This window comes from Bison bison, unplaced genomic scaffold (assembly GCF_000754665.1).
Source record: "Bison bison bison isolate TAMUID 2011002044 unplaced genomic scaffold, Bison_UMD1.0 scf7180017864525, whole genome shotgun sequence".
Classification (NCBI taxonomy): domain Eukaryota; kingdom Metazoa; phylum Chordata; class Mammalia; order Artiodactyla; family Bovidae; genus Bison; species Bison bison.
In genome coordinates, this window is record NW_011495076.1 from 3,686,223 (window position 1) to 3,712,696 (window position 26,474).

The 26,474-nt window shown below is 41.3% G+C and overlaps 1 protein-coding gene across 3 annotated transcripts in view; it reads right to left on the minus strand.

The window, feature by feature from the left end:
• Nucleotides 1–26,474, minus strand: part of ELMO1 (engulfment and cell motility 1) — a 584,819-nt gene that overhangs the window by 498,218 nt on the left and 60,127 nt on the right. Inside the window, exon 2 of one of the 3 annotated variants that reach the window (XM_010831166.1) lies at nucleotides 19,907–20,060. The exons of the other annotated variants lie outside the window; for them this stretch is intronic. The gene's annotated coding sequence lies outside the window, so the exon portion shown is untranslated. The remainder of the gene's footprint in view (nucleotides 1–19,906; nucleotides 20,061–26,474) is intronic. 3 annotated transcript variants of the gene reach the window in all.

Below are 26,474 nucleotides of genomic sequence, written 5' to 3' on the forward strand. Positions count from 1 at the left end.
ATGATAAACCTAGACAGCATATTAAAAAGCAGAGACATTACTTTGCCAACAAAGGTCCATCTAGTCAAAGCTATGGTTTTTCTAGTAGTCACGTATGGACGTGAGAGTTAGACTATAAAGAAAGCTGAGCGCCAAAGAATTGATGTTTTTGAACTGTGATATTGGAGAAGACTCTTGAGAGACCTCTGGACTGTAAAGAGATCCAACCAGTCAATCCTAAAGAAAATCAGTCCTGAATATTCATTGGAAGGACTGAAGCTGAAGCTGAAACTCTAATACTTTGGTCACCTGATGCGAAGAACTGACTCCTTGGAAAAGACCCTGATGCTGGGAAAGAGTGAAGGCAGGAGGAGAATGGGACTACTGAGGATGAGATGATAGGATGGCACCACCAACTCGACATACATGAATGTGAGCAAGCTCCGAGAGTTGGTGATAGACAGGGAAGCCTGGCGTGCTGCAGTCCATAGGGTCACAAAGAGTGGGACACAACTGAGCAACTGGACTGAACTGAACTGTTTTTATATATCATCATTAGTCTATATGGTATACTTAATAAAATTATAAAATTCCATCATCGTTTACTAAAATAAAAATGTTAAAATTTGCTATTTATTTACCTAGAAAATTCCCTTATGTGAAAGACCAAATTTTAGCATCATAACAAAAGAATGATGCACTCGTTTACTAATTAATAAATCATGGGAGTACTTTGAAACCTTCCAGTATATAGGTAAATTAGTTATGTCTTAAACTATTGGAGAAAGAAATGGCAACTCCAGTATTCTTGCCTGGAAAATTCCATGGACAGAGGAGCCTGGTAGGCTACAGTCCATGGGGTCTCAAAGAGCCGGGCATGACTGAGCAACTTCACTTCACTTTAAGAAACTATGCATAATGCTGAATCAATAAATCAGAAGATACAGATAAACGATAATGAATATTTTCTTTCTTAATCAAGTAAGGAGCATATTTTCTAGTGATGCATAGCTTAAAACCTTGAGATTCTAACAGCACAGACTAACTGCAGTTTCTTCCTGATTCTCTTAACCAGTGGCATGTTTCTTATTCTTTTCCTGAAATACCCTCCTCTCATGAACCACCTGCATCACTCCCTTGATGAGCTGATGGCCTGTCATGTGAATACTTAGCAACTCCAGGGAATGATGGGCTGGGGGTGGGGGTTCTTACAGAGAGAAATGAGAAAGCAGTTGAGATGTAGGCTCAGAAATACCTTCTTTCCATGTCCCTGTTACTAAAACTAATCAAAAGTAACTGTCAAAAGTAAAATCCTGAAATGACTTAAACTGCTACAAATACTTGTTAGTAATTGCCATTTAGTCATTCTCTTGACCTTCTGTAATGAGTATCAGGGTGAACATTAGCTCTTCTCAGTTTCAGTTTAAAAAAAAAAAAGCAATGAGCTTCTAGTTCCAAAACTCTCTGATTAATCACAAACAATCTAATCCTGATCCCTACTTTTAAAATTAAGAAAACTAATTGGAGAAGTTAAGTGACAGAGGCAACAAATACATCCTCATGTGTTTAAGACCATAACTTCTGAAATCAGGAGGCCTGGCTTGGAATCCTGGCTCTGTCACCAACTAGCCAGGTGACTCTGGACAGATACTCTCCCTTAAGCTCTCCAGGCCTGTTCCTCATCTGTAAAATGGGAATAATACTGCTACTTCACAAGGTTGCTATGATGATTAAACGATGCCAAGTGCTCCCATGAGACCCTGCCACACAATATGTTCAATAAATGATTATTATTATTATTATTTTTATTTTCCAAGGTCACAAAGCCTGCTAGTTCTGAAACAGAACTTTCTATAGATTTCTTTTTTATCCACTTGACCCTAACCCACATGTCTCATATTTAAAGTTACGTCACCTTAATAATAAATTTTTTATAACTCCAAATTGTAGTAATATACTTTTCTCTCCTTTCCAGGGCTAACTGGAACATAGGTAAGTGTATTTCAAACTAATAAAAATGCAGGAATTCAACAAATAATTGTCAGTCTACTTTCTGCCAATCCCTTCAGTCTAGTTTACACATTTAATGGGTATTTTCGTCTGTTTTTCTAGATAAATCCTTCACTCATAAAGGGATCTGGCGGTTGGCATGTCTCTTTAGCACTCTTTTTTTCAAAATTATCTTTCTTTTCAACCTGGCATAGAACAGAAGGCAGGTTAAGATTAACATGAGAGACCTCCCACCTCAGTCAGACAGGCTTTTATGATGGAAAAATGCAGTTAGAAGCCCATCCTGAGGCTTGTAAAGATTCCACTAGTCTTCCACCCAAACCCTCAGTGCTAAGAAACAGTCACAACACGCTGTAACATCTCCAGGAAAAGATCACCCTAAAGATTATCACCTCAAATCCTGCCTCTCCAGCTGCTCTGCAAGTCAGCATTTCCTAGGATAGCAGGAGAGTCAGGTGTAAAGATGAAGATGGCACTGGGGGAGGTCTGTTCTAGGAAAGGCACGCTTATTTACCCTAAAGCCAAGAGCAAATAATCTAACTAAGCCAATATGCAAAAGTGGTTGTCTAATAAATACAGATTTTTTGTGGCAAATCCCTCTGTTGAGTATTTTGTTTTATTTTTTTTATTACACGAGGTCTAAAGCTTGTTTGTTCATGGTGCTATTTTAATTCAAGCAATGCTTTTTCTTTTAAACAACTTTACACGTTACCATAAACGCTTAATGGCTATGCAAACAATTTTTACTCACTTTAAACCAACACAACTACTCATGGAAGTGCAAAATGTAAATAGAATCAATGCATAAACTCCCAGTTCTCTCCTATCCTTGCTGCCTTAGGAGACCTGCTCTGAGCTCAACAAGGGCTCGTGTTTAAGGCACTGACAAAAACTGATTTCTCATCCAATCAATGAGAAAATAAAACATTATTTGCTACTTAGGAGTTCTAAAAATAAGCTGAAGTCTCCATCATGAGAAAACATGCACTATGTTGGACTTCCTGACACTACTTCATGATTTATTTTTCATTTAAATTATAGCTGGGGTATGGGTACCATGTAGCCCAGGCCCCACTTCAGCCAGCTTTTCCTAAGAGCTGTCGTTTATTATACCCTGAGATTGCATTAACACAGCCACAGGGGCCCAGTGACCAATCAGAATGCACTCTGCCCCCAAGGGACCAGTATAACAGTAAGTGCTGGCTGAAGGCCAATGCCTTGGACACCCAGGCAGCCCCAGGCAGCCCCAGGAAGGAAAAAGAGGAGGTAACTGCTAAAGCTTTGCTATTCTTATGCAATCATTTGTATCTAACTGTATCAGCATTCAGGTCCCATTTCTCCATGTTGCCCAAGAAACCAAGACCTTAATAATAAAATTATTATTTTTTAAATAATAAAATAAAAAATTTTGGAAGTCTTGCAAAAGCTCAATACATTATATCCACGGCATCATTACCACTTGCCAGATGAAAAGAATATTAACTGTGTTTTTAAAAAAATTGAGAACTTTTACATAGTAATTTTGGTTATTTGTTCCTATCTCCTTGACTCCTCTAACAGTTCCTCTTCTTGGAAGCAAAGCAGAACTCAAAAGTATGCATAATCACACCTTAACAGGTTACCATTTCTCTAAAAACTTGGTAACTGAAAAAGAAGGAAATTTTGTTTTTACAGACCAGTAATCGGACATCAGATTTATCCCGATCAAAAAGGACCAGCTCCTGCAGTCCAAGAGAGAAAGGCTGAACCAACCCAGCAAGTTTCAGGATTATACCTCTGAACAGAGACCTGACCTTATAACCACAATTTTGTAAACATTTTTGTTTATCCAAGATCAAAAAGTTGCAAGAAATCTGTGAACCTGTAATTCATAGCATCCTTTCATTATCCATTAGTTTAAAAAAGCCATATCCACAGGATGTGGCAGGTCTTACAAGTTTCAAGAAGGGGAAGCTGCTAGGCCATGAGTTTGTCTTCAGGTCACTAGAAGCAGATCTTAGTTCAGAGATGAGTCAACTCTATGGCCTCACACAATTATGCAAATGAGGGGTGAGACATTAGTACCTCCCCAGGAAAGGGAAGGTCATGACCTTTGTGTCCTGAAAGGGTTCCCCTCCCAATATTCCTTGCTAGGCACAGCACTTCAAAGAGGAGAAGATGGGTAAATTTGCATAAGGATAAGGAGTTGCCTTATTTTATTGGGTTCCAAAATCACTGTAGATGGTGACTACAGCCATGAAATTAAAAGACACTTGTTCCTTGGAAGAAAAGCTATGACCAACCTAGACAACATATTAAAAAGCAGAGACATTACTTTGCCAATAAAGGTCTGTCTAGTCAAAGCTATGGTTTTTCCAGTAGTCATGTATGGATGTGAAAGTGGGACCATAAAGAAAGCTGAACACTGTAGAATTGACGCTTTTGAACTGTGGTGTTGGAGAAGACTCTTGAGAGTCCCTTGGACTGCAAGGAGATCAAACCAGTCAACCCTAAAGGAAATCAATCCTGAATATTCATTGGAAGGACTGATGCTGAAGCTGAAGCTCCAGTACTTTGGCCACCTGATGGCAAGAGCCAACCCATTAGAAAAGACCCTGATGCTGGGAAAGATTGAAGGCAGGAGAAGGGGACGACAGAGGACAAGATGGTTGGATGGCATCACTGACCCAATGGACATGAGTTTCAGTAAGCTCCAGGAGTTGGTGATGGACAGGGAAGCATGGCATGCTACAGTCTACGGGGTTGCAAGGAGTTGGACATGACTAAGCGAAGTGACTGAACTGAAACTAATAGCAGAGCCTCCTTAAAATACAGCTGCCCTCCACCTCCCCTTCAGGGGGAAGACAGACTCTCACCACCAGGAAGTATGAATTCTGCTTCCATCAGCATCAGAAAGCCTAAGAGAACTTTCCATACTTTCCCACCGAAGCTCTAACCCCACCCCCCGACTTTTTTCTTAAATTGATGTATACATCTTTACTTCTGGACACTTGACAAATTACTCCTTACTGAGTACTCCTACAAGCACAGGTAAATAAGCCTTCTCTTTTCTCCTGTTAGGACTTCTCTGGTGGTTCAGATGGTAAAGCATCTGCCTACAAAGCAGGAGACCCGGGTTCGATCCTCTGGAGAAGGAAATGGCAACTCACTCCAGTACTCTTGGCTAGAAAATCCCATGGGTGGAGGAGCATGGTAGGCTACAGTCCATGGGGTCGCAAAGAGTTGGACACGACTAAGCGATTTCACTTTCACTTTCTCTTTTCTCCTGTTAAATCTGGCTACTAATTGACTTGCAACTAATGTGCGCAAAAGAATGTTCAGAAAATTGATATGAAAAATAAAGGAATAACTGACCAAATTTGAATGCTAGTACATACAAACTCACAGAGAGACAGACAGGGAGAAAAAAGAAAACCAAATAGTCTAACAACTTTTATGGCTAGAATAACAAAAAGGGAAAAGAAACTAATATCGAACAGTGGTTTTCTATGTAAATACACATATCTAATTTGCTAAATTCTTGACTCTGCTCCCTACAATATTTCACCTTTTTAGGGAGTGAAGAATCTATCCAAGCAATCTAAGAGTCATTCCTAACTCTTTCTTTTCTTATCCTATACATTCATATTCATTGTCAAGACAAGCAGATCTGACCTCCTAAGCATCTCTACCCATCTTCTTCTACCTACACTGTGACCATCTCCACTTCCTCTGGGACCTCTTTTTTTTTCTTAATTTTTATTGGTGTATAGTTGATTACATTGCTAGGACTACTGAAATAGCCTCCTAACTGGTCCCTGGCATTCACTTGCTTCTCCTGCCACTGCCAATTCCATTCACTACAGAGAACTTTTAAAATAGCTTATCACTTCCAATCTCAGAATCCCCCAGTGGATTCCCAGTGCTCCCAGAATCTTTACCATGCACTTATCTTGCATCATTCTCTCCTTGTTCATTACTTTTCAGCCACTAAGGTCTTTCTGGAAAGGGTCAGGCTCTATCCTACCTCACTCTTTACTTGGGAAGATCAAATGAAGCTCATCATCTGATCTCAGATTAAATGTCACCTTTTCAGAGACCTCTTTGCTGCCTGCTCCTGGAGGAAAACTGCCCCCTGCCATAGCAGTAAATAAAGAACGTTGCCTGCAAGCCATCAGCTACTACAGCCGCCCCCAACTGTGCATCCTGAGAGGACTCAGAATGGGAGAAAAGTTAGCTAAGGTGCATATCAAAAGAATGATTTCAGTGAGCCCAGACTCTTGCCTCTTTCCATACATAGAAAGGTACTAAATTTATTAATTTGAGATGTCTGATTTTCTTTATCTAATAGTCATCTTTTGACATTCTGACTACTTGGTTTTGTTGCAAAACTCCTATTATGTCCTGGCTCCCCCCTTTGTTGTTCAGTTATTAAGTCCTCCAACTCTTGTGACCTCGTGGACAGCAGCACTCCAGGCTTCCCTGTCTTTCTCTATCTCTTGGAGTTTACTCAGACTCATGTCCATTGAGTTGGTGATGCTATCCAACCATCTCGTCCTCTGTCGTCCCCTTCTTCTGCCGTCAATTTTTCCCAGCATCAGGGTCTTTTCCAATGAGTCGGCTCTTCACATCAGGTAACCAAAGTATTAGAACTTCATCTTCAGCATCAGTCTTTCCTTTACCTCTTCCAAACAGTTCTTCAGAGCTGAGAGGCTGCCTCCTGGGCTTAAAGTCTTCAGAAAGTTCATCGAATAAAACATAATTCTCAACTTTTAGGTTGTGCATTTTGTCTCGATCGCCACATTCAACTTCAAAATTAAGTATTTATTCTCTACAATTACAACCTATAGAACTGGTTATAATTTTCTTTCATAGAATGGGTCAAAATGTGTGACAATATACTTCTAAACTCCACGCAGGCAGGGGACATGGTGCTTTTGTTTCCACTGATACCTACTGCCCAGTACAATATCCAGCACCATAGGAGAGGATCAAGAAATATTTGCTGTCTGCTAATGAAATTAGGTATTTTAATCTCCACATTACCTGTTATAAGATGACCATGTGACCCGGTTTGCGTGACACTGTCTTTGTTTACACCTGTTGCACTAGCATTATGACTGACAAATTCTCCCTTTCACTCTGGACTTTATGATGAGTAATATAGTTATTCTACCTATAAGGAAGTTGAGATTCGAAGAGATCAAATAGACTCAATTCTCCTTATCCATGGTTGTTATTCTCTATAGAGTCTTCATGAACACTGAATTAGCAAATGCTGAACCCCTGCTCCAAGGTAAAATGCAGAATTACACTCCCTCACCCCAATCCAGGGAATGACTGGTTAAAACACTTCCTTCAGCCAATCAATAAATAACCTGGCTTCACGTGTGTTTCTGTTTAAAGACACCTTATTTAACATGTATTGTTGATCCATTAACCTTGAACTCATGGCATCAACATGCTTACTCATGTCTGCACACAGCTAATTAGCTTCCATAGTTTCTTTTTAAGGCATAGCACAGCCTTCTTGCATTTGGGAACACAGAGAGCACTCCATCACTATGCTTTGGGCTAATTTTAAATAGTGAAATCACAAACAAAAAGAATAAAACTTTGGAAAATGTGACACTAAATAGACTAGGAAAAAAAGGACATTTGTTTACAGTACAAGAGATGAACCAAGAAGGCAGAGTACCTTGTTTGACCTCAGCTGGGAACTTGCTCACTGGGCAATTCCAAATGTTCACTGCTCCGTTCATGTCTTCAAGTACTACAAAAGCACCCTAAGCACCAATTTGAGGTTATAAATAAATAATCTCAAGTAGGCAAATTCACAAATATGGAATCCTCCAATAATGAGGATGCACTGTAGCTTGTCTAAGGTGATTACAGACACTGTAGAGTGAAGACAGACCCCAGAAAATGTCCAATTTCACATCCATTCATTAGACCAGTATTCCCAAGGGAAGAGCTGCTCTTTTTGAAGCAAGGTACCACTACTCTAGATTTCTTGTTGTTCAGTCTCTAAGTTGTGTCCAACTCTTTGCAGCCCCATGGACTGTAGACTGCCAGGCCCCTCTGTCCATGGGGTTTTTCCAGGCAAGAATACTGGAGTGGGTTGCCATTTCCTTCTTCAGGGGAATCTTCCCAGACCAGGGATGGAACCCACCACCCCTGCATTGGCAGGCAGATTCTTTACCACTGGGCCACCAAGGAGGTCCATTACTCTAGATAGATTGGTTATAATTATTAAAACCCCTAGATTGCCAGTTTATCAAAGTTTCAATAGAAAGTACAGAGAGAGGCAAAACTCCTTCACAGAATGGACACAGATCTGTATAAAACTGGTTAGCAATTGACAACTCTACACTCCTCAAGAGTTAAATTGTAAGAACTAGCTACTAATAAGTGACAACTCACAAGGGAGCTCCAAGTTACTTATAATAACAATAGGTGATTTCACAATAAGATGTAGACCCTAAGATTTACCCAAAAAATGCAAATTTATGAGAATATAAATATTTTAAGACTCAAAATTTGAACCACTCACAAACTAATGTACAGGTAAGTTGATCTACAGACCATGAGAAATCCAGGATCTACACTTCGTCCTTGTCCACAGGGGAGGAAAAACTCTTCAACAACATTCCAATACTTGATTACTCTATTTAGGAAATCCTCTCTATGGTTTCTCACTTCTTACTGAATTTCTTTTTACTCTTTCACGTTTTTTTTTTTTTTGCGGAGGGCGGCGGCGGGTGTGGGGGTGGTTTGTGGCATGTGGGATCTTAGTTCCCTGATCAGGGATCCAACCCATGCCATCTGCATTAGAAGCTCAGAGTCTTAGCCACTGGACCGCCAGGGAAGTCTCTCTATTTATTCTTTTAAAACACATTCAATCACAAGGGTTGAGACCAGCCTATAAGTTTATGAGAAGTATGAATAAAAATAGTGTAAATTACAACTTAGTTTTCTATTTAGAAATTTAAAAGACTATTTAAGAATTCAGCATTAGACAAATACTTCCTACTGGTCCACTTTATGCTAACTGGCTTTGTTACCATGTCAAGACATACACTGCTTTATGGATAGAAGGCATAATATCTGAAATAGCTAATTGATATGAATTTAAGGCAATTTCTAGATCAATTGCTTTATACTTAAAAAAAAAAAGTCTTCTTCCTACCATTTAGAAACTAGAGAGGATTTAGAGAGGGTTTTGAAATTTGGGAGAAAATTAAATGTTTTCTCCTAAACTCAATTTAGAGTTCATGATTTGAAATAATTTCAGACTTACATAAAAGTTTCAAAATGATCAAAAAAATAAACAACGCAATTAAAAATGGGCAGAAGACGAATAAACACTTTTCCAAAGAGGACACGCAGATGGCCAACAGGCACATGAAAAGATGCTCAACATTGCAAATCATTAGGGAAATGTACATCCAAACCACAATGGGGTAACACCTCATAGCTGTCAGAATGACCATCAGCAAAAACCAAACAAACAAAACACCCACAAATAACAAGTGTTGGCGAATATGTGGAGAAAAAGGAACCCTCATACGCTGTTGGTAGTAACGCAAATTGGTGCAGCTCCTATAGAAAACAGCATGGCGGTTTCTCAAAAAAATAAAACTGGAACTACTATATGACCCAACAATTCTATTCCTGGGTATATATCCAAAAAATAAAAATAAAAACAGTAATTTGAAAAGATGCATGTACCCCAGTGTTCAAAGCAGCCAAGAAATGGAAGCAACCTAAGTGCCCATCACCAGATGAATGGATGAAGAAAATGTGGCACATGTTTACCTACGGGCTTCCCAGATGGTGCTAGTGGTAAAGAACCTGCCTGCCAATGCTGGAGACGTAAGAGACTCAGAGGTCCATCCCTAGGTGGGGAAGATCCCCTGGAGGAGGGTGCAGCAACCCACTCCAGTATTCTTGCCTGGAGAATCCCATGGACAGAGGAGCCTGGTAGCTACAGTCCATAGGGTTGCAAAGAGTCAGACAGGACTGAAGTGACTGAGAATGCACATGCATATGTGTGTGTGTATATATGTGCAAGCATATGTACATATACACACACAGACACACATATACACACACGCACACATATATATACACACACACACACATGCATATATATACATATATACACACATGTATGTGTGTTTTCAGCCGCTTCAATTGTGTCTGACTCTTTGCGACCCTATAGCCCTCCAGGCTCCTCTCTCCATGGGTTTCTCCAGGCAAGAATACTGGAGTGGGTTGCCGCACCCTCCTCCAGGGGATCTTCCCCACCCATGGATGGAACTCTGAGTCTTATTCTCGAGCATTGGCAGGTAGTTTCTTTACCGCTAGCACCACCTGGTAAGCCCCAAAACAGAACACAACTTCTCCTTACAAAGGTATCCCTAGCTTCCCATACCAAGAAGGGAATAGCAACCTTATCACCTGAGATGAGATGGCACCAGATGGACCTGCACAAGCAAACCCCACTAATTTTGACCCTTACCTTCCATTAGTTTCCACATAGCTTTACTTTCCTACATTTTACCATTCTTGGAAGCCTAACACCCCTTTCCTTCACCTTGTCACTGTTCCAAAATACCATACAAGCCCAAGTTCTAACCACCCCTTTGAGTCACTCTTCACTGAGTTTCTCCCTTATGTATGCATGCTGCTTGTGTCAATCAACTCATGTGTTTTTCTCTCATTATTCTATCTTTTCAATCTAATTTGTAGGACCCCAACTAGAGAACCTAGAAGCATAAAGGAAAAAGACGTGTTTCCTCCCCTATAACTATATATGAATAACATGATATCATATATAGTTATAGACATGATATAGACATAGTTATAAACATGATATCCCTGTACCCTAAATATTTCAACATGTACTTCTGAGGATCAAGAGCATTCACTTACAGGGAATTCCTTGGCAGTCCAGTGGTTGGGACTCCAGGCTTTCATTGACAAGGGCATGAATTCAATCTCTGATCAGGGAACTAAGACCCTACAAGCCGTGCAGAGAGGCAAAAAAAAAAGTTCACTTACATAAACAGAGCATAGTTATCAAAATCAGGAAATTAAAATTGATACAACACTAGTATATAATCTACAAGACCTATTCAAATTCCACTAATGAGCCCAATTATGTCCCTTATCATACAAAAACAAAGAATTTGCTTCCCTGCCTGGGAGCCAATCCAGGATTGCTAACAGAATTAAGTTTTTCATCTTTGGTTTCTTTCAGTCTGGGAGATTGCTCAGCCTTTGTCTTTTGTGACCTTGACATTTTTGAAGACTACAAGAAAAATCTACAAAAGTTACTTTTCAGAATGTCCCTCGATTTCAGTTTGTCTAATGTCTCCTGGCAATGAGATTCTGGTTATGGATATTTGGCAGAAATACAACAGGAGTGATGTCACATTTCATATCAGGTGGCACCTGTAGCTTGTTTATCCCATTAAGGGAGGTGTCAACTTTGAGCACTTCGTTAAGACTGCCCGCCTGATGAGTTTACAATTTTTTACTTGTCAATTACATTACAAGCATCTGACACAAAAATCTCGAAACACTTCACAAATGAGTCCACTTACATAGTTTCTACTGTCTGTATTCTTTGTTATATTTGTAGAGATTCTATTTGGGGGTTCTTCTTTATTTCCTACCTATTTAATTATTTATTTATTACTATCATGTTTCTATTACTTTTCCTTTCTTATAACGTGTTACAAGAAAAATATCTAAACAGATTTTTGTTTTCAGGCAATGTTCAATACGATGTGGGTTTTAGGTAAATTTTGACATACCCAGGTTTTGTTGGTTTCTTTTATACTTTACCTCTAGTATGGATAGAATATGTTGCTTAGACAATCGACTGGATTCCAGTACCTACTTTGGCCATAGAAACAGAAAACAAATGCACATGCATGATATGCTGATGTGGACACTCTTCTAGTCCATTCAGGCCCATAACAAAGTGTCATACACTAAGTGGTTTGTAAACAACAGAAATTTACTTCTCACAGTTCTAAAGGTTGGAAGTCATGGAGCCTGATTAGATTCTAGTGAGAGCCCTGATTTGCAAACTGCCTAGCTCAGCTGGTAAAGAATCTGCCTGCAGTGTGGGAGACCTGGGTTCAATCCCTGGGAAGATACTGTGGAGAAGGTTACCCACTCCAGTATTCTGGCCTGGAGAATTCCATGGACATAGAAGCCTGATGGGCTACAGACCATGGGGTCGAAAAGACTTGGACACACCTGAGTGACTCTCACTTTCACTTTCTTTCATTTTACTTCACCTTTCATCCTCATTGTGGCAGAAAGTAAAAGCTGGCCATCTTCCTGGCCTCTTCTTACAGGGGACCGTAAAAGGCCGAGTGCCAAAGAACTGATGCTTTGGAATTGTGGTGCTCTTGAGAGTCCCTTGGACAGCAAGGAGATCAAATCAGTCAATCCTAAAGGAAATCAACCCTGAATATTCACTGAAAGGACTGATGCTGAAGCTGAAGTTCCAATACTTTGGCTATCTGATGCAAAGAGCCAACTCGTTGGAAAAGACCCTGAAACTGGGAAAAACTGAGGGCAGGAGGAGAAAGGGACAACAGAGGATGAGATGGTTGAATGCCGTCACTGACTCAATGGACGTGAGTTTGAGCAAACTCTGGGAGACAGTGAAGGACAGGGGAGCCATGCGTGCTGCAGCCCATGAGGTCACTGAAAGTCCAACACAAGTTAGGGACTGGACAACATAACAACAACTATCTCATTCACGAAGGCTCCACCCTCATGACCTAATCACCTCCCAAAGCCCCTACCTCCAAATCCCAGTACATTAGGATTCCCTCCAAAGCCCATAACATTAAGGTTAGGCTTTCAACATAAAAAAGGGTAGAGGGGAACATGGGCTTCCCAGGTGGCTCAGTGATGAAGAATTGCCTGCCAATGCAGGAGACACAGGAGACTCAGGTTTGTATCCTGGGTTGGCAAAATCTGTTGGAGGAGGAAATAGCAACCTACTCCAGTATTGGGTTCGATCCCTGGGTCGGGAAGTTCCCTGGAGAAGGAAAAGGCAACCCACTCCAGTACTCTTGCCTAGAAAATCCCATGGACAGAGGAGCCTGGTGTCTATTGGGTCGCAAAGAGTCGCACACGACTGAGTGACTTCACTTTCTTTCCAGTATTCTTGCCTGGGAAAACCCATGGACAGAGGGGACTGATGGTCTACAGTCCATGGAGTCACTAAGAGTCAGACACGATTCAGCAACTGAGCACACAAAGAGGGAAACAGAATTATTCAGTCCAAAGCACATATTTAATTACTTACACTCGAACAAATAAATGAAGTAATACAAATGCAAATAAAAAGTGCAACTATTTAGAAAAGATATATTTAAATGAGTGATCAAAATAATTATACTGTGGAAAGAATTTCTATTTGTCAGGAAAACACTAAGGTCTAGAATGACTCAAAAGGCTGCCCAGAAATCTGGCCCTGATAATTTAGTTCTTTCACGCTAATCTGTAATAAAACCAGCAAGTGTTGTACACACACCCATACAAAACATCAGTATAAATGCACACAAATTGGTTTGAGTGTGTGACCTTGTTCAAATAACATTGCAGGTATCATATTTGAAAATATATGCAATTATTTTACAAAGTATAGAGTATACATTCCATACTTTGCTTTTAATAAGCACCATCAACATGGCCTAGGGATAAATTCAAAGATTTAGTTTAATATTTTTCTTGTGGCAAATGCATAAACTTCCTTGTACACTGCCTGAAAGTCTACCTCTTAGCAGGTCTTCCTTATTCTACTCTTGCTTGGGATAGTTAATTCTCCAGAATGATCCATCTAAATACAGATCAGATCATTTTCACTCTTTTGTCCAAATCTCTCAGAGGCATCCCATCACATTTAGAAAAATATTCAAAGCTGTATCTATAGTCTGTCATCAGCCTCTCTGATCTGGCCTCCAGGCTCTCTCTGCACCTCCTTCCCTTGTCTCCCCCTCCATTCAAGCCTCTCTGGCCTTGCTATTCTCCAGGACACCAAGCTTCTCTGCCTAGAACATGCACCCCCACAAACTGTCCTGTGACTCCCTCTCCCTCTTCATTCAAGTTCTAATGTCACCTCCCTGGGGAAGCCTGCCTTGACCCCTACTTAAAATAGTGTCCTGTCCTTCCCACCTCCTTCCTCAACTTGATTTTCTTGCTGATGCTTCTCAAAGCAGGATAGCATCTCAGGGATTTGTTTACTTTTTTATTTTCTGCATTCCCCACCAGAAAAGAAGCTGCTTGTGAGCATGGGTGTTTCATTCACTGCTGTACATCTAGAAGAAGGCCCAGCACATACACTGTGTGTGTGTATGAGTATGTATCTGTGTGTATGCTCAGTCACCCAGTCAAGTCTGACTCTGTGACCCCAGGCATTATGAAGTGAAGCGAACTGAAAGTCCCTCAGTTGTGCCTGACTCTTTGTGACCCCATGGATTGCACAGTCCATGGAATTCTCCAGGCCAGAATACTAGAGTGGGTAGCGTTTCCCTTCTCCAGGGGATCTGCCCAACCCAGGGATCAAACCCAGGTCTCCCACATTGCAGGAAGATCCTTTACCTGCTGAGCCACAAGGGAAGCCCATGGATTATAGCCCTGATGCCTAATAAATATGTGTTGAATAAAGCAGTGAATGAGTGCCTGTGTACACACACAGAGTGAGAATATGGAGAGTGGAAACTCTGTCTTTACATGAAAATGGCCTTGCATCAGAATGGAGTTTTGAAACTCCAAACATCAGGTCCAATCCCTGGAGATGCCAGTGCACAGGGACTCACAGTGTTCAACACTCCACAACCGATTCTGATTCAGAACCAAAAGCCAAAAACCTCTCTCAAAGGCTGAGCTACCTGTTAACTGAAGATCTTCAATTTGAGGGCTCCAAGGCAGAATTGAAGTTGCTGTGCTTCAGTTGCTGGCTCTTGGCTGGAAATGACTTCACCTATACAGTTAATGCCTACAGGCCACAGTCCTGTGGGCCACAATGACCCTATCCCCAGCACTGGAAATAAGAACACTTCTTAACTAACCTGTTTGATTTGTAAAGAAAGGGTGTGCCAACCAAGAATGCAGGTTTCCTTTTCTTTAGAAGCCTACTGAATGTTGTGATTGTCAGGAGCAGAACTTGGGGAGGGAGAAAGGAATAAGGAAAGAGGAATCAAGGCTTGGATAATGAATGGGCATAAGGTAGCAAGACAGGTTATTCCTATCTCGGGAATCTCACTGAGGAGGAAGGGGAGAATAGGATTGAAGCTTTCCTGAGGTGTCTCCAATGGTATAATGCTTGTCTCTCAGGCCCTGAACTCAATGCTTCACACACAATTTTTCCATGAACCATCATGTTACAGGCTGAATGTCTGCATCTCCAAATTCCCCAGGTTGAAACTTTATCCCAGTGTGATAGTACTGGAGGTAGGGTTTGGAGGAGGTGATTAGGTCCTGAAGGTGTAGCCCTCATGAATGAGATTAGTGCCCCTTCTAAAGAGACCTCAGAGAGCTCCCTGCCCTCTTCTCCCAGGTGATGACGCAGCAAGAGGATGAACTTATTGTCCTGACAATTCACAAGCACAGTCGTCTGTTAAAGACCCAGAAAAGGCCTTCAGTAAAGCAATCTGTTGATTCTGTTTTTCCCAGTTTTTCCCAGTGTCTTATTTAACCATGGAACACTTTAACCATCACATCCGTTAATGACCCGTGGAACACACTTTAGGAAACATCTTACATGCTTGTATGGAATGTCATGATGAATTAAAACCTCACACGAGAATGAAAGTATCAGCACCCAGGAGTGGACAGGCTGATATGGAGACCTGGGTTTCTCCTCGAGCAAACATCCATAGAAACCAAAAACAAAAGATAAATTATGTATATCTGTGGCGGATTCATTTTGATATTTGGCAAAACTAATACAATTATGTAAAGTTTAAAAATAAAATAAAATTTTAAAAAAAAAGAAAAAAAAAGAATAAACATTAATCTGTCTTCTAAAAAAAAATTATCATGAACTGAAATTTTTTAAAGTGCTATTTATAATAAACAATTCTGACTTTTGCTCTTCAATCTATGCAGCTGATTTTCTGTAATATAATAGTTCACATGCCACCACACTTTGCAAAAATGACATTTCAGCCTTCTGGGAAGTTGAATTTGGGGAAGGAATATTATAACTTGGGGCAAGACATGTTGTGACTGAGGAAACCAAATGTCATCTTGTCTCCCTGCCAATATCAAGTTATTGCTTAGAACTAGTCGGACACGACTGAAGTGACGCAGCAGCAGCAGCAGCAGCAGCAAACAGAAACTGGAGAAGGTAGCCTAGGACTTCTCCCTGCCCTGCCCCAGCCATCAGAAATCTGTCCTGTACATGATATGGTCCTGTATTTATACAAGAGACCACACAGAATACTGCTGCCACCTGGTTGAACAAAATACATTCTGAATTGCAACAAAAGCTTCAGAAAAGGGTAACTTGAAGTAGCACACATAGTCACCCAACACACAGTGTGGCTTCTAAAAATAAAACCATGTAATTTACATATTTCTATAGCAAGACTTGCTCAAATAGTTCCCTGAACACAGGGAACCATAGGCCATTTAAACTGAAAGGATTGAGTTTTTCAGGTTTTCTCTTTTGAGCAAAGTACACCTTCTTTTTTTAAAACTTTTAATTCAAGAAATAAATTACAATGCAATGCCAAAGCACTATTATCCACAGCAGCAAATTAGAGAGGGCTAATTTGTGGACACAGCCATGCCCTGTTATCTGTACCTTGTCACTTTAATTTAGCACAACCAAAACCTCACCATTTCTTTCGTTTTTACTTCTCCACATAGCAGAATTTTAGCCTTCATGCTGGGTTTCAAAGAGTCCAAATAAAACCAGCACACATTAAGCAAAACAGCCACATAAGACCTGTCCTTTATGTTTGAAGAAAAAGACTTTCAAAGTTCAGGAGGAGGTTTTTTAAAAGGCACTAAGTCTTGGGAAGGTTTTTTAAAGTCTATTTTAAAACATTGAGATTTATTCCCCACCATTCGTTGACATGAATGTGAACAGACACGTGTATTTCTTCAAACAGAAGCAATGAAGTTGTTTCTTGAAATCTGCACACAATAATCTGTTGTTAAAACATCTCAGCTATGCAAGAATCTCAAAGAGTCACAAATTATCAAAGTTAAAAGATAAACCTATACTGTCTATCTTGCATTACAGGCAAGAATGATAGATTGGGCTCAGAGCTAGTTTCCAATTCTCAACATCCTGTTCTTACAATAGCGAATACAGCCATCTCTCAACCATAGGAAATAAGATTGTCAAGTTGCAGTAGACCCAAATGCTTCCACCTTCACCTAAGGGCATGCATACAGCATGAAGCATGGGTGCCCCCAGGATCCTTAATTAACTCTCTGGCACACGCAACCCTCAAGAGCGAGAGCTGCTATTTGAGACAAAAATCAATAATCGTAAACAGAAATATACGTTTTCCACACAGCCTCACGGGTGTCACCCAATTTCCAAAACCTCATCATCTTCTTTCCCCATACCACCTTCCTTTCTCACCCCTTGAAATTCAGAGCATATTCCATGGCCCTTTCATCCCCCAAGCAGCAAAGCCTTAAGTATCCGTCACCTGTGCTCTCATTCCATAAATCAGTTGCTTAGAAATATTAGCAACAGTGGATGGCTATGTATCGGCTACCACAGTGACAAGTTGTAAAAATGCACCACGGACGCGAAAATGTCGACTCTTTTGAAACTCAACTGGTAATTGGAATTCAGAGATAGTGCCCCACCATAAATCTGTACTTTGCAGCTGTCACTGGGAGTAAAAAGTCTGTCTTTTGACCGAGCAGGGACCCAAAGCCCATTACAGGGAGCGCTTCCTTACACAGCTGTCAGCCTCCAGCCCCTTCGCCACTTGGAGGAGCGGGATCAGTTTCACATCAGTTTCACATCCAGCTATCCCCTCTCCCCGCTTGTCCTGGCCAACTTCACCTAGCAGATGCCTGGCAGAGCTGAAGAGGGTAGAACTCTTTCTATCAAATACGAAATCTGACTAACAGAGGCATAGCTTAGTAAGATACCCCAAGGAACACATTTTTGTTCCTGCTTGTCTCTCCCCGCCACCCCAGCCCCCAGTCCCTGATGCAAGGCCACCTAGGGACAAGGTAAAAGTGAAAGTTATAGGTCCCTAAGCAGACCACAGGGCCTACCTGCTTTGAATACATGTTTCAGGTGATTCTATTTCTAATTCTTTTCACTGGTCCACAGAGTTTGGTACTTACCACAGCCTCTGACCCTTAAAATAAATCAAACAGATGGCAAAAACTGGTGCCAGAATTCACATGGGGCTTTTTGTTTTGTTTGCAAATGGAAACCAAGTCTCTGTTTCTTGAGCCTTGCAGGTGCTCACCACTCCACCCTCCAAGCTATTGTTTCTGTCCACCAGGTGCTAAGGGCCATGAACTCCTCATGAGGCAGCACTTTTAGAGGAGAGGACGATCTGGTTGCCAACATCTGCCACAGAGCACAGATGGCCAGGCTAGGACTCAACAGCCAACCTGGTGACCATGTAGACACCCCAACTGAACACGTGGTTCAATGTCCACAGTGTAGAGACACAAATCAGGCATGTTCCAGAAAAGAAGTACTTATCCTTTATAAAGGCATTTGTATGAAAGGTCTTATCATGGTATGGGCAAAGGAGTAAACAAAATATAAAATTACACTAAATTGAGGAAACTGAAGTTGGACCAGGATGGGCTGGTCCATGTATATATGTGTGCTTCCTTTATAAAAATCAAAACAACCTTCTAAGCTTTATTTGGGGAATACAGGGTCCATGCCTAAGAACTCCTGTGGTCTTCATCACTCACAGAAGTATTCAGACCCTGTCGGCTCATCTCTCACCAATGAGCCACACAGAACCATTGCTGCTGGGCTGCAGGTAGACGTACTTGCATGCCAGGTTTCCAGTTTGCAGCACCTCTTCAAAAACAGATTCTAGCACTAAGAGCCTCAAGGTTTGGGTAACTGCAGTAACACTCACTAGAAAACAACCAGCTTTTTTACATAAGGAGCCATTTGGGACCACAGGTTCCAGGGCTAAGTACCTGGGGGCCTTGAAGTGCTTGGCCACCAGTGTGAGAAAGAACAACAAACCCTCCAGGGGAGAGGGGATTGAAGCAGCAGAGCTCTGAGGCGTGGGGGCTCACCCCTAGAGAGGCAGCATTACTCAGTCATAGAAAGTGAATTATCATCTTCATGCACAGACAACAAGCCCTCAATGGACTTTGTGCCAAGGAGCTGAATTCCTTTGGTTCACAGTAGTGGGGGCACACTGGTCTCAACAGGGAAAAAAATACCCATTGGGACTAAATCTCTAAAAGAAAGTCTGCAACTGGCGAAGTTAAATAGAAGACAGTAAGATATTCCAAGAACGTAAGCCTCTTTAAAAAAAAAAAAAAAGCTTTCCTTCCTTTTACATGGCTTAAAAAAATAAATAACAGAAAAGAGGGAAGTTGCTACTCTACAGTCTCTCTCTAACCCAAGTTCCCATGTGGCCAGTGGCAGAAAAAAAAAAAAAAAAAGATCTCTAAGGAAACTGAATAAAGTGGTAAATGTTCCTGAGAGTGAACGTATAAAATCAACCCAGAAGGAAGTCACACAGAATCACACACAAGCAAAGGCATTCAGGGGTCTTCAAACTGCCTGAGGCTATTTCAGTATCTAAAGAAAGAACACAAGCAGAGAGGTGGCCAACCATGAAAGCAGACCCAAACTGAAGTTTGGGAGGCCACCCCAGCTGTACCCAAGGCAGGGCAAGCCCCACCCCAGACTCACGCCTCCACGTAGCATTACCAGGTGCGAGGCTCCCACGCAGAATGCAGGAACCAGGCTGCCCCGGACCGGATGCCTCTGGACCTTCTGATCACACTGGCCAGCTCCTCGCTCTGTGCGTCCTTATTTACCAAGCAGTCTCCTGACTGCACCTGGCTTCCTACTTGAAGATTTCCTACAGGGAGGAAATCTGCTAGTCAAAGAGTGCCAGTGGCCTTGAGTACATTTCCCACATTCAATCATCAAATTGGCATCTCTCTCCCCAGTCCCCAGAAACTTGCTAATTGCACCTGTCCCTGGGAGGTAGCTCTACTCTTCTGGAGCTGACAGTCTTTCTTCTGAGTCTGTTTTCACCCGCTGAGAGCTATTGAGATGCAGGCTTGTTCCTAGCTATGCCCTAGGCTTCACCACCTCTTCACCCCTAAATCTTCTCAAGGAAAACCAGGACCCCTCTTCCCCACATTTCCATCAGCATATAATGCAAAGCAAATCTCATCAGGACAATTCATCTGTGGAAAGAAAGTCCAAGTTTGTTTATTAACATTTTTCTTTAAAAAACATGTTTTTAATTTTCAAGCAATCTCAAAGTTACAAAAAAAAAAAAAAAAAGGCAACTAAAGTACAAAAAGCTTGCTTCCTTTCTGAAACACTTGAAAATAACTTGCCAAACAGAAGCCCATCACTCAATAACATTTCAGTGTGCATTTCCTACAACAGTGACATTCTCCTCCACAACCACAACAAAACCATCAATATCAGGAAATGAACATTTAATACACGCTGCATTTGCTCCTGGACACTATTCAAATTTTACCCAATGTTCCAGTGTTGTACTTTATAGCAAAGGGAGTCAGTTCATTCAGAATCACACAGTGCTTTTAAGCTGTTGTGCCTCTTTATGTGTGTGTGTGTGTTTATGCATGCTAAGTCACTTCAGTCATGTTTGACTCTTTGCGACGACGCTATGGACTGCAGCCTACCAGGCTCCTCTGTTCACGGGGATTCTCCAGGCAAGAATACTGGAGTGAGCTGCCATTCCGTTCTCCAGGGGACCTTCCCAGCCCAGATCGAACCTGTGTCTCCTGCATCTCATGCATTGGCGGGTAGATTCTTTATCACTGCGCCACCTGGAAAGCCCATTATATCCTTTAGCCTCCTTTATTCTAAAACATTATACTCAGTCTTTCCCTGATTTTTCTGACCTTGACGGTTTTTAAGATCACAGGCTGTTTATTTTGGATAAAGTCCCTCAATCTGGCTTTGCCTGATGCTTCCTCTGATTAAATTCAGGTTGTGGATTTCTGGCAGAAAATCATGGAAAAGTGATGCTACATCCTTTCCCTTGAATGTTATCAGGTGATCCATGATTTTGAACTGTCCCTTTGCTGGTTATGTTCACCTTTTCCCCTGGTTTGTGTGTGTGTGTGGTGTTCAAATCCCCACAAGTCCACGAAGATTGGCCTATCTAACCCAAAGACAGGCTGAGCAAGTGAGGGCCCAGGAGTGCCTCGGTTTGTATTTGGTTGGCCAAAAAGTTCATTCAGATTTTTTTCTGTTACATTGTATGGGGAAACCCAAACAAACTTTTGGGCCAACTCTATATCTTCTCTGCCCTCTATCACAAACAGTGCTCCACTGCTCTGCCTCCCCCTTGTAGGGAACAGTAGTGATGGCAATGAAAGCAGATTTATAGAGATGGATTTATAGAAACGAGACATACAGAAAAGGAAAGAAGAGAGATGAGATGCTTTTGTGGGCAAATCACAGAATTCCTTAGGTCCTACTCACACAATTTTTCCCTACAAGTAAGTTGCATTCACTTCCTCAAGCAAAAAAGGTCCCCCTTCACTTATTCATTCACTCAATCTACAAAGAAATATATGGAGAGCCTCTCTGTTAGGCATGGGGACACCGATACACAGAGGACACCACCCTGCCCTGAAGGACAGAATGGTTATTTACAGAAATACCATAAACAACTACAGTGAGTTATTGAGGAGAACCTACTTCAGGTTCACAGGAAAGCAATCCAGCATGGAGACTGGCTAGCTCAACACAGGCTGGCGTGTTCTGCTGAAAGCAGGTGTAAACAGATCCCAGGTCAGCCTGAGAGCAAAGATGAGCTGCAGGAGACGACAGATTGGAGAAAGAGGTAGACAGGGACTGGGTCAGAAAGACCTTGGTAGGTTTAGCAAAAGTCTTCATTACTCATCCCTTAAGCCATGAAGAACCACTGAAGGATCTGAAGCCCAGTGGCAAAATCATGCAGATACTTTTACAACAATCTGAGGAACTATGTACAAAGAGGAAGAAGGGGAAACGGAAGGGAAGCTAAGTACACAGAATATATTGAGGAGAAAATTGCAGTCATCAGCCAGACCAGAGGCTGATGAGGGTTAATCTGGGGCAGGAACAATGAGGAGGAAACAGGGACCAGATTCCATGGAAACACAGGATGCAATATCCAAGGGATTTTGCAGGAGCATGAGAAGCAGGAGATCAAGACATATCAGAAGTGCCTGGGGGCTTCTGGATTAAGTGGATATGAGTAGGGTGCTTTTAATCAGAATCCAGACTATAACAACAATAGATGTTGCTAATGACACTTCCAGACACAAAACCAATTTCCCAAACTCTTAAATCTGGTATCCTAGTGAATTTATACTCATCTGGGTTGGTAGAGGATTTCAAGGACTGTTTGCTGCTACGGATAGATACCACAGCATGCTGAGTTTCAGCCCCGGTATTTTAATTACATTTGAGTTCCTAACATTACCTACTGCTGTGATTATTGTGGGCATAGCTGGGAGTGATTGTACAGTAAGAGAAAGAGTGAGAGAGACATTTAAGACTTGTTCATCCTTGCCTCACTCACTGCCACCTACCACTTACACTTCCCTAATCATTTTCAGAAATGTTGGAGTTGAAGAAGCCTATTATTGACTTAATGACACAGCACACTTCTCATACATTTTTAAGTAATACGAATTATAACCAATTTTGTTTTGAGAACTTTAAGAGGTAGATCATGGCATCCAGTCCCATCACTTCATGGCAAATAGAAGGGGAAGCAATGGAAACAGTGATGACTTTATTTCACGGGTTTTCAAAATCACTGCAGATGGTGACTACAGCCATGAAATTAAAAGACGCTTGCTCCTTTGAAGAAAAGTTATGACAAGCTTAGACAACATATAAAAAGCAGATACATTACTTTGCCAACAAAGGTCCATATAGTCAAAGCTGTGTTTTTCCAGTAGTCATGTATGAATGTAAGCTGGACCATAAAGAAGGCTGAACGTCAAAGAATTGATGTTTTTGAACTGTGGTGTTGGAGAAGACTCTTGAGAGTCCCTTGGACTACAAGGAGATCAAACCAGTCCATCCTAGAGGAAATCAATACTGAATACTCATTGGAAGTCCTGATGCTGAAGCTGAAGCTCCAATACTCTGGCCACCTGATGTGAAGAACTGACTCATTAGAAAAGACCCTGATGCTGGAAGATTGAAGATTGAAGGTAGGAAAAGAATGGGATGACAGAGAATGAGATGGTTGGATGGCATCACTGACTCAATGCACATGAGTTTGAGCAAGCCCCAGGAGATGGTTGATGATAGACAGGAAAACCTAGTGTGCTGGAGTCCATTGGGTCACAAAGAGTTGGACACGACTAAGCGACTGAACAGCAACAACAACAGGAGAAAAACTGAAAACACCCTACAATGCTCAAAAGCTAAGCTTAGGAACTGTACATTTACATGGTGAAAGATGAAAACTCTATGTTTGGCTGAAATCTAGAGGCAATTATGGTTCTTCTCCTCTCCCAACATTTTGTTTGTCCTGCTAATGTAAAGCAAACACCTCTGCTATATCTTATTTTAAACTACTTCTCTCTATACACCCAAAAAGCAAATATTCAGGTCTGAGGTAAGAGATGGGGACTTTCCAAGTACAAATCTATGCAATGAGTCAAAATAATTGCACAGACCTTTTACACACATTGTTTTTGATTTAAAAAACAAAAAACCCAACAGTATCATAGCTTTTCTGTAGGCAGTCTCAGCTCTTTTTCCTTTACTTATTTCTTCCTTTTATCTATATTCTTTGGTGCACAGTATTGGGTCACCCTCAGCCACACCTTGCCATCACTCACCTTGGTGAGAAGCATTTGAGTTTTCTGGGCAACACAGTGAAGTATACATAATCAGCAGTGGACCTTGATTCATATAAACCTGAGCTGATCTGGTGCCTCCACATTACAGCCTGTCTACCCTAAACTAAGTCACTTGAGCACTCTTAAGCCTGTTTTCCTAAGCACAGTGATGATAATGATAAGCTCACCTAAGAAGATTTATGTGAATATTAAATCACAATGCATGAAACAAAGATTCTCTCCTTGCCAAACTTTGGTCAGGCTCCCCCGAGCCCTCTGCTTCCGTCTCTGTCCTTGTAGAACCCAGTTTTAATAAGAATTCTGCTAAATTAGTTCAGAAAGAATTCTTAATATCTGATCAAATTCCTCATCCTCCAGTTGAACCGTGATCACCCTGGCCTGCCTTTAGCCAGAATCCTGTCAATGCTTGCTTGGTTTAGCAAGAATCCCATATTCTCAGCTTTCCCCCTTAGTGACTTTCCTTCTACTGTCCATTCCCCAGCCCTGCTGCACACGTGCATGCTCAGTCATGTCGACTCTTTGAGAACCCATGTACTGCAGCCTGCCATGCTCCTCTGCCCATGGGATTTTCCTTGCAAAAATACTGGAGTCGGTTGCCATGTCCTTCTCCAGGGAATACTCCTGACCTGGGAATCGAACCCATGTTTCTTGTATTTCCAGCATTGCAAGCATATCCTTTACCCTCTGAGCCACCTGGGAAGTTCCCCCAACCCTGTTCCTCGGCTATAAATCTCCACTGTCCCTTGTTGCATTTGGTTGGAATTGAGCCTACTTCTTTACTGAGGCCTATTTTCCCCCTATTGCAATGGTTCCTGAGTAAAATTAGTTTCACAGCTTTAACTACCGTCCAGTTCTGGTTTTACTGTGAAATGGGTGAAAGACTCTAACATTGTTCCTAGTGTAAACAAATTCCAAAATGTTATAAAATGACCCTTGTAAAATACTTACATATTAAAGATGCATTTAATTCCATGAGAAAACCAACAGAACAGAAATATTGTTTCAAAGGATTATAGGAGAAGATAAATATTTATATATAGTCACTGAAAGAAAGAATGCTGAAATTAGGTTGTTAAAGTAGATACAAACTTTGTTTAATGCCTTGCAGGGCATCAAAATTATACTTTTGGATTATCTTTTCTAATGAAAAAGAATCATTTGCACTGCACCATTTTCTGTAGGTATTCATCTACCCTTATAGACTTGTAAAATATTTTAACCAACAGTAAATAGTAAATCTAAGAAAAGCAAAGAAAGGCACACAGGCCTAGAGAATTAGCTAATCCTTGGGTAGGGATTATGTAATTCAGTATGACTTTGAAAGGACACAGAATGATCCTTTTGCCTGTTTCCACATTTCAGGTATATACATATACTATTCATTTTTCTTTTTTTTGTTCAGTCACTCAGTCCTGTCTGACTCTTTGCAACCCCATGGATGGCAGCCAGGGGTCTGCAGAGTATATACATATATATGTATATACCTTCTACACTAGAACATCACAAGTGTTCAATGTATTAGCCAGAAACTATTTTGAGAAAACTATATAGGAAATCCTATAGGACTCAAGTGCTGGAGAAGTCTCCTGAAAGTCCTTTGGATAGCAAGGGGATCAAACCAGTTAATCTTATGGGAGATCAACCCTGAATATCCACTGGAAGGACTGATGCTGAAGTTGAAGCTCCAGTATTTTGGTCATCTAATGCGTACAGACAACTCGTTGGAAAAGTCCTTGATGCTAGGAAAGATTGAGGGCAGGAGGAAAGAAGGCATCAGAGGATGAGATGGCTGGATGGCATCACTGAAGTAATGGACATGAACTTGGGCAAAACTTTGGGAGGTGGTGAGGGACAGGGAGTCTTGGCGTGCTGCAGTCCATGGGGTTGCAAAAAGTTGGAGAGGGTGACTGAACAACAACAGAAGAAGTAATAAGAGGAAAGTTCATAGCATCAAATGATCTCATTAAACAAGAAACAAAGGGAGAATAAAAATGACTGCATCATGTTATGAAGGAATATTTGTCTAAATCTGATAATATAACCCTAAGACAGAATGGTATAGACTGAAGATAGGGATTTTCATGAGAAAGAAACAAACCGGGTAGAAATATAAAATTAGTCATACTCTAACCATAATGATGGAGAAGGCAATGGCACCCCACTCCAGTACTCTTGCCTGGAAAATCCTATGGACGGAGGAGCCTGGTAGGCTGCAGACCATGGGGAAGTGAAGAGTCGGACAAGACTGAGCGACTTCACTTTCACTTTTCCCTTTCATGCATTGGAGAAGGAAATGGCAACCCACTCCAGTGTTCTTGCCTGGAGAATCCCAGGGACGGGGGAGCCTGGTGGGCCGCTGTTTATAGCGTCGCAGAGTTGGACACGACTGAAGCGACTTAGCAGCAGCAGCAGCA